This window comes from Tupaia chinensis, unplaced genomic scaffold (genome assembly GCF_000334495.1).
Source record: "Tupaia chinensis unplaced genomic scaffold, TupChi_1.0 Scaffold000037_18, whole genome shotgun sequence".
Classification (NCBI taxonomy): Eukaryota; Metazoa; Chordata; class Mammalia; order Scandentia; family Tupaiidae; genus Tupaia; species Tupaia belangeri.
In genome coordinates, this window is record NW_006159476.1 from 696,991 (window position 1) to 705,522 (window position 8,532).

The 8,532-nt window shown below is 38.4% G+C and overlaps 1 protein-coding gene and 1 pseudogene across 1 annotated transcript in view; both read right to left on the reverse strand.

Annotated features, from left to right (window-relative positions):
• The window catches only part of CCDC73 (coiled-coil domain containing 73), a 130,308-nt gene that overhangs the window by 115,893 nt on the left and 5,883 nt on the right, over positions 1-8,532 (reverse strand). The window lies entirely within an intron of this gene.
• The window catches only part of LOC102487462 (EEF1A lysine methyltransferase 2-like), a 15,360-nt pseudogene that overhangs the window by 2,921 nt on the left and 3,907 nt on the right, over positions 1-8,532 (reverse strand).

Consider the following 8,532-nt stretch of genomic DNA (forward strand, 5'->3'; position numbering starts at 1 on the left):
AATTAAAGCTAAAACTGCCTTTCTTGAAATTAAAAAAATGTACTTAAAAAATACCTATTTAGTAACCACAGTAAGCTATATAGCTTCAGCAACCTGCTATTTTGTAGTATATTCTACCCACAGAGTTTCATGCCTAAAGTCAACTTTTGTTCACAGATATGTATATATCAGCTGAACTTACTATTGAAAGTATTTCGATTAATTAAGATATTTTGTGACAATACAATGTGGGAAGAATAAAGGGATGGAAAGCAACTGCAGGGTAGGAAGAGAATGGGAAATGGCAGAGGGTGAGAAATGGGGGGAATAGATAGATACAGATATAGATTAGATAGACATAGATAGATATATACAAGAAACAAGAAATAGAAATTATTTGTTGACAATAACATGTATGATTAAGCCACTTCACAGTGTATTCTGGCTGGAAAATCGCATTTTGTATGCTATGGTGATGTCCAGTGAAAGTATGCATAATAAATAAATTTTTTAATCCTGTATAATTATACCTAATCAATACCTAGAAATGTATATAGACACTAAATCAGCTAGCAATAAGTAAAATAACCATCTAAACTATAAACCCCAAGGATGGGGAGGGATCATGCATGATCAGTTAAGTCACTGTGGCACTCTGTTTTTTGATAACATAATTCACATTGTTTCAATCACAGGTATATCCATTGCAAGAGATAGACTACTGATGCTAACAACTTAAAACTATGATCTTTGTTACTTTAAAAGAAAATTGAAATTAATACAAAGAAATTTTAAAAAGGCTTCAGGATGCTTGATCAGAAGCTTTTGATGCTTGTTGTACTACTTTGGTGTAGACAAATGTTCAAGTAAGGCTAAGAAAGAAGAGTTTCCTTTACCCGCTGAAGACACGATCTAAGCTATGCATGAACTAGGCAGTCCATACAAACTAGCTAGCCATCAAGATGTTACCAATACAGGACTCCCTGGCATTTTAAAAGCCTTAGCCAGAGTTACAAAAGCAAAACATTTAGAGTAACAGTTATGAATACAAGCATAACTTGTTTTTTCCTCTACAAAGAATCATTTTTGAAATGCTGAAGATGCCTTCCAGCTGTGGTTTGTTACTGATGGGAAGAGCTGCAGGCACAGAGGATCATCTACCGATTTACCTGCTCAAAGTACTCTCTGGAAACAGTCAGACTTGGCTTGACTCTGGGAGAACTGGTGTCTAATTTGCTGCGCAAACTTCTCCATGGTTCTCCACAAACTAGAATGCCTTCACCAAGCAGAAGGTCTCTTCCAAACTATGGCCCACTGGAAGATTGACACTCAGATGCTTGATGGCTCCACAGGGGTCAATTATGAAGGGACCTCTTAGTGCAAAACCAGGACTCTCTAACAGCACACCGTAGTCTCAAGAAATCTGTTTAGTTAAATCTGACAAGAGTGTGATGTTCATGTGGCCCCAACTGCCATTGTTCCTTGGTAGATTTGTCCAGACAAGATGGCTACAGTGGGAGTCCACTGAAATTGCAACAACTTCGCAATTCACATCATGAAGCTCATTCACTTCATCACTAAAAGCAATAGTTTCTTTTTTTGCTTTCTATAAATTCATTTACTATTTTATCATTTTTAACAATTAACAACTACAAGAAATTTCTTTAAATCAAAAAGAAAATTATTTACATTTCAAATACAAAAGAATTAAAAATTATTCTTGATTGAGCTCTAAAACCCAACCACTTATGCTCATGGTTTTTTTCCTTTTAGCAACCCATTCTATTTATTCAACATGTGCATCCTGCATTCTTAGTAAGCATTTAATTGCAGTTGCATTTTCTGTGTCAGGTTTACTTTGTTCTGTAGCTTCTTTATAAAACTACCTAAACTTGTCCAAGGAAAAGCCTCACGTTTTGGAAAACCAATGCTGCTTCGCTGTTTTCAGATCTGCCTCCAAAGCTCTTCAGCAAGTTCAAATTCAGAGAGTAAAAGAGCTTGAGAGAGAGCATCCCCAGGTAGGGTGTCGTCACACAGCAATCCTCTGTTTCTCCATCCAGTCAAGATTTGGGCACACACACATACAGGCATTCACTGAATTCATTTAGCAGCTCTTCTGTGGCCCAATTACATGAGGTTATTAGAAAAAAGCCTTTAACTTTCAACACTCTGGAAAGAGAGATTTCATAGTTCTTCCTCTTCTCAATTGCATTGTCAGGATTAAGGCTTATGGCATCAAAAGTCCCTTTGTCAATACAAATATGAAATCAAAAGCTCTATGGAAAGATTCAGTCTTCCACCTTCAATTTAATGGAAATAACCCTTCTCTGTAATACTTCCAGAAAGCTGAACTGCAGAAGGTGAATAATCAAATCCAGTAATATTAGAGAAGTCAAACTTATGTAAATGAATGTACTTGAAAAAAAAAAGAATTATTTATTCATTCATTCATTTTAATTTGATCAGAGAGAGAGAGAGAGAGAGAGAGAAAAGCAAGTCACCAGGTCCAGGACTCAAATCGTGGTCAGTCATGTGGGAACGTCCAGCACCTTAACCACCACACCACCTACTGGCTCGTGAGAAGCCAAAAACCATTTCCAGTTCCAGTATCAAGCACTGAAGCATCCAATGGAAACTTGTTTTTGTAACCACCTTATTACCCAATTCATACTCTTTTCTCCAAACCAGATTTCTTCTATATCCCCATACTCTTGGCAAGTCTGTAGTTCCCTCTCATGGATGGAACCCCAAGGTTCTCGGGTCCCCAGCACCAAAGGACAAAGTCATCCTCCCCCAGACTGCCCTCTTGAGACTGCGCCACAGCCACAGCACTGCCATCGTTGGGGCTACCAGCACCCACTCTCTAATAATAGCTATTAAATAAATAATAAAAAATTACTAAACCATGCTGTAAACAGATGTGCATCATCCAGGCTTTGCTGTTCCACTTACAGAACACAAGCTACATAAACTTAGCACCATGCTTATTAAGAGCCCTAGGGTTCTCAGAATGGTAAATGGACATTGGCTTCAACAGAGTCATTAGCTGCATTAACCCTGAACAAGAAAATGCTGCCTGTCCTTTGAAGATCTGAAACCAAGCTTCAACTTCTCCTATCTCTATAAAAATCCTAGATGACATCTTCCAGTAAAAGCCTTCCAGAATGAGTTTCATCTACACTGAAAATCTGTTTGGTACAGCCGCCTCTATCAATTACCTTAGCTACATCTGAATAACTTCTTACGGCTTCTGCGTCAGCACCTGCTGCTCCACTCTGTACCTGAACCTGATACAGATGGCTCTTCTCCTTACGCCAGTCTCTGCCAGCCTTACACTTCACTGCTGCTTCCTCACTCTCAGCCGTCACAGATTCGAAGAGATCAGAAGTCAGTTCTAGATTAGGCTCTGTCTAGGAGAATGTTGTGGCTGGTTTGATCTTTTAGCCAAAACACTAAAACTTTCTCCGTAACAGCAATAAGGCTATTTGCTCTCTATTTCCTCCAAGAAGCTTTTATTAAAAGTCCATGGAGTGGGACCAGCAGTTGGCATAATGGCTATGTCACTGGACTCCTGTGTAGTCAACCACGGTTCGAGTCCTGGACCAGGTGACTTAAACTCACGCCGGGCACGTGTGTGTGCCCAAGATCCAAAGAGGAGAATGGAGGAGAAGGGACTGCGGTGTGGCCATCCCCCTGGGGGGTGATTACTCACTTTCTGTCTCTCTGTCTCTGTCTTTCTGGCGAGCCCATGCACCCTATAGCAAAACCCTCCCCCCCCCCAAAAAAAAGTCCATGGAGACTATACACAGATTTCAAGGGGTGGGGGGGGAGGGTTGTACCAAAATAAACTCATACTTTAATTCCATTTTCTATAAACTCTTTTTTTTTTTTTTTTTGTCAGAGGTCACGTGAACTCGCTGGAGACAGAGAAAGAGAAAGAAAAGACAAGAAAGCACCCTCTATGGGGCATGGTCATACCACAATCCCTTCTCCATCTCTCTCTCCTTTCAGGATTTTTGGGTATGCATGCACGTGCACTCAGCATGTTTTTCAAGCTGCCAGGTCCAAGACTGTTACCATGCAGTCAGCCACATGAGACTCAGCTGCCTTAACCACCTGGCCATGAGCTGGGTTGGCACTTTATAAACTTGTTAAAGTTCCCTCACTTTGTCCAACAAAGACTATGGAGAGCAAATAACATAAGCAAAATTATAAATATAGGTTTACATAGTTTATCACTTACATTAAATACACGAACTTACCAGCAGAACAGTCTACCAAGATGGCGCCACCACATCTAGATGATTTCTTTGCCATTCAGCTTTGGGAACTAGTGTTCCTGTTTTACTCATGGCCATATCCCCTAAGGACTAGCACAGCAAGCACTGAATACATCTCCTTTAGTACAAAGGCACACCAAATTTTTTCCAGATTTAATGCTCACAGACTTGCTTTTCCTTCTGTCTGAAATGGTCTACCTCCATATCTTCATCAGGAAGTAGCCATTTTAAAAAATGGAACTGCTCCATTATCTTTAGCATATGGTTTCAATGTGATTCTAATAAGCTCTAATAGTTTATTATTTACAGAAATTTATAAAAATTTATGATTTATGATATTCTATCATTCTTACATATACATAATATATAAATATTCTTTGTATTTATATTTTATAAATATTTCACATTGAGTATATTTTTAAAATAAAGACAATGTAGTAAAAAGTTTAAAGCATTACCTCAACATTCACCAAACTGTATTTGTTATATAAATATTGCAATTTTTAAAAATGTTTTAAAAGCACATCATAAAAATCTATATCTTATCCCAATTTAACAGCTATAAAAGCTTTCATATGTTTGAAGATATTAAAAATTACACCTAAAGACTCTACAGTAGGAAGTAAGTTAGCCTGTAATCCTGAAAAGGGTCAGAGTAATAACACAGAATGGACAAATTACACTGTCATTCTACTTAAATTATTTAAGTTATTTAATTTGACCTGTAGATAGTCTCTTGTCTTCTCATCATGCCTGACTTTTAAGTGGGAGGTCTTCATTCATGATGATCCTTTAATGGAAGCAGAGCTTTCCCCATTTAACCCATGCTGTTATCAATCACGTACAGGGATAAATGAGCCTGTGAGAGTTTGCCAGTATCACAAATGACACTGTGACCTGAGGCCAACAGCTTTATTTGCTTCTCCAGTGATTCACTTCAGCAGATATTAACCAATTTTATAATCCATGAAAGGCAAAATTAAAGGACACCATCCATAAAACAGAATAATTCCTATCAGCAACAAAGTGATGTGTGTATTATCTTATAAATTATATGGCCATACAGTGTGGTAATGTAATGAAGTAAAGATGGTAATCATCAAATGCCTAGGGCAAACGCTAATACGCATTTAATCACACAGCATGAAGCCATTTGTCACTACAGTTGAATGCACGTGTACATAAAATACACGAGTCACGTCCTTATTGTTATACTATAACAGCATCAATTTCACACTATCATTTCACATAATAACAATCGGTAGACTTTGACATTAGCTAAAACATTCAAAGAATACAAACAAAATTGTCAGTAATAGCCTTACAAATATTTTAAAATTAATTTTTCAGTAACTATAACATCTTCCCCAAAAAATTCTTTGCTAAAGAACTGTAACTTCCAAGCTTCTGTTTTGTTATTAAATATCCTTTAAGTTGGTTTCATCATATTGCCTTTTATTCTTAGAAATATTCTAAGTAAAATTTATTCTAATTTACTTGGAAGTAAAATGCTAAATCAGTCTTATAAAGGTATTTCCTTCACAGGTAGTTATTAATATAGCATTTAAGTGTAAAATACAGATGATATTTGTCACAAAAAAATGAACCAGAAAGGTAAAACTATAGTCGATTATACTCAAGCTGGTGTATATGTAGATTGGAAAAGACTGAATACACTTACCAAAACATAATATAAAAATATATAAACACTAATTATATGATCTTAGATTGCTACAAGATTCGTTGATGTTATGGTTTGAATACGGGTTGTCCCCCAAAGGCTTATATTTGGGAATTTGTTTTCAACGGGCTCCCCAAAAGTTCACATGTTGGGACTTGGTTGTATTGTTAAGGTATTCAATGAAAACTTAATCCCTTCGCAGTGGCCTGGAGCAAGGGGTCTTCAGGTGTGGTAAGGTTATTAGGGTGTGGTCCCTATGACTAAGCAATTGAGTTCTAGTAGGTTTCTAAGAGGGAGAAAGTGACCAAGCAGGCAGTTAACTCATAGATGGCCACCCTGCTCAAGATCCTGCCCTTTGGCATATTATATTCTCAGCAGAAGTTGGCTGGCCCCTGACCTTCAGACTTTCAACCATGAGCTCTACTGCTTTAAAAATCATCCTGTCTTAGGTATTTCTGCTAGCAATGCAATAGCAGACTAAGACAATTGGGAACCACCTTCATTCTATCAATACTCTTTATAATCTAACAGTATTATAAATGTCATATGTCTTCTATATTCAAAATGTAATGAATGCAAGGCCAGCAGGTGGAACAGTGGTTAAGGTGCTAGACTCCCACATAGCCAGCAGTAGTCTGAGACCCATATCTGGTGGCTTGCTTTCTCACATTCCCTCTCTCTGTCTCTCTTAGTTCAGATGAAAGAAAAATAACAATAAATCAAATTAAATAAATAATTCTTTAAAAATAATAATAAATAAAAATAAATAAATATATTTTTGAAATACATTTTTTAAATGTAATGAATGGGGAAAAAAATACAGAGAGCCAGCCCATTGCCTGGTGGTCAAGGATGCCAGATCCCACATGGTTGACTGGCGACTTGAAAAAACACTGGGTGTCTGTGCATGTGTGCCCAAAGTCCCAATTGGGATGAAACAACAGAGAAGGAATTGCAGTGTGACAACACCCCATTAAGAGGTGCTTTCTCTCTCTTTCCTTCCTCTGTGTCCTTCTCTCTCTAGCAAGCGCGTGTGCATGCATACCCAAAATCTCAAGAGAATGGAGGAGAAGGTATTGTGGTGTGACCATCCCTTTATGGGATGCTTTCTTACTGCCCCCCACCTCTGGCAAGTGCACACACTCTATAGCAAATTTTTTAAAAGAAAGGAGTGAAGATTTAATACGTAAGTTTAAAACTTAGAAATAGTTAATAGGGACTGGCAGGTGGCTTGGTGGTTAAGGCTGCTGGACTCCCACATGGTCAATTGTGGTTCGAGTCCCAGACCTGGCAGCTTCTCTCTCTCTCTCTCATTTTGTCCCTCTCTGGTCAAATTGAAATAAATAAATAAATGAATAAATAAACAAAGTTAAATAATTTTTTAAAACGAAATAGTTGGGACCAGCGGTTAGCGTAATGGCTATGTCGCTGGACTCCCATGGAACATGGTTCACGTCCCGGACCCGATGGCTTAAAACACGCCAGGCACGTGTGCATGCGTGCCCAAGATCCCAAGAGGAGACTGGAGGAGAAGGGACTGCGGCGTGGCCATCCCCCCTGGGGCGGGGGGGGGTGATTTCTCGCTTTCTGTGTGTCTCTCTCTTTGTCTTTCTGGCGAGCGCACGCGCTCTATAGCAAAAAAAAAAAATAGTTAAACTAAACATGAATACTCTGAGGTGTGTGAAGAAAACGAGAGAATTGAAAATTCTCTCCATAGGTTCATTATCATATAATAACATAAAATAAACCATGAAAGCTACTCTAAATTCAACTATTCTAAAGTAAAATAAGAGAGACCTTTGGATCAACCACACAACACTAATTTTGGCCACCTTATAAATAAAAGGTAGGAATATCCATTAAAGATTTCTGAAAATATGTAATTTTTTAAAAGAGATTTTTTGCTATAGGGCCCACCAGAGAGACAAAAAGCAAGAAATCACCCCCCGGGGGAATGGCCTGCTGCAATCCCTCGCTTCCATTCTCTGCTTGGGATCTTGGGCATGTATACACACATGTCTAGCATGTTTTAAGCCACCAGGTCTGGGACTCAAACCACAGTCGGCCATGTGGGAGTCCAGCAACATAATCATTACATCATCCAAAATACATACTTTTAACCAAACTCAAAATTTCCCCCTAATATGAAATTATAATAAACTGTCAAAACCTCTTAATAAAGGCTGATTCTGAGGCAGAAAGAAAAACTAGAAAGTGGAAGGGGCAAGGACGCTGCAGTTTATGCCTGTGTGGCCAGACCAAAAGCCAGACAGGGCAGAAAATCCTCCACTCAGGTAACTTAGGTGGGAGGTTTCCAGTGGGCCCAGCCATGTTTGGTATAACTACTGAGATGAATCAGTGGGCACAGCCAACTTTGGTATATAGTCAATGGGATGAAAGTAATTAGTTGGCCCAGCCAATGATCAACCAACATAACCCCAACTAGGGAATTATAAAACTCCAAGAGAGTAACTACCAGGGCCCTTGAACCACTCTTCCTCTCTCACGCCTGGCCTGCTCCAACCTCTCTGGAGTGTACTTTCGTTTTTACTTAACAAACTATTCTTTTTTTTTTTTTTTTTTTTTGGGTTT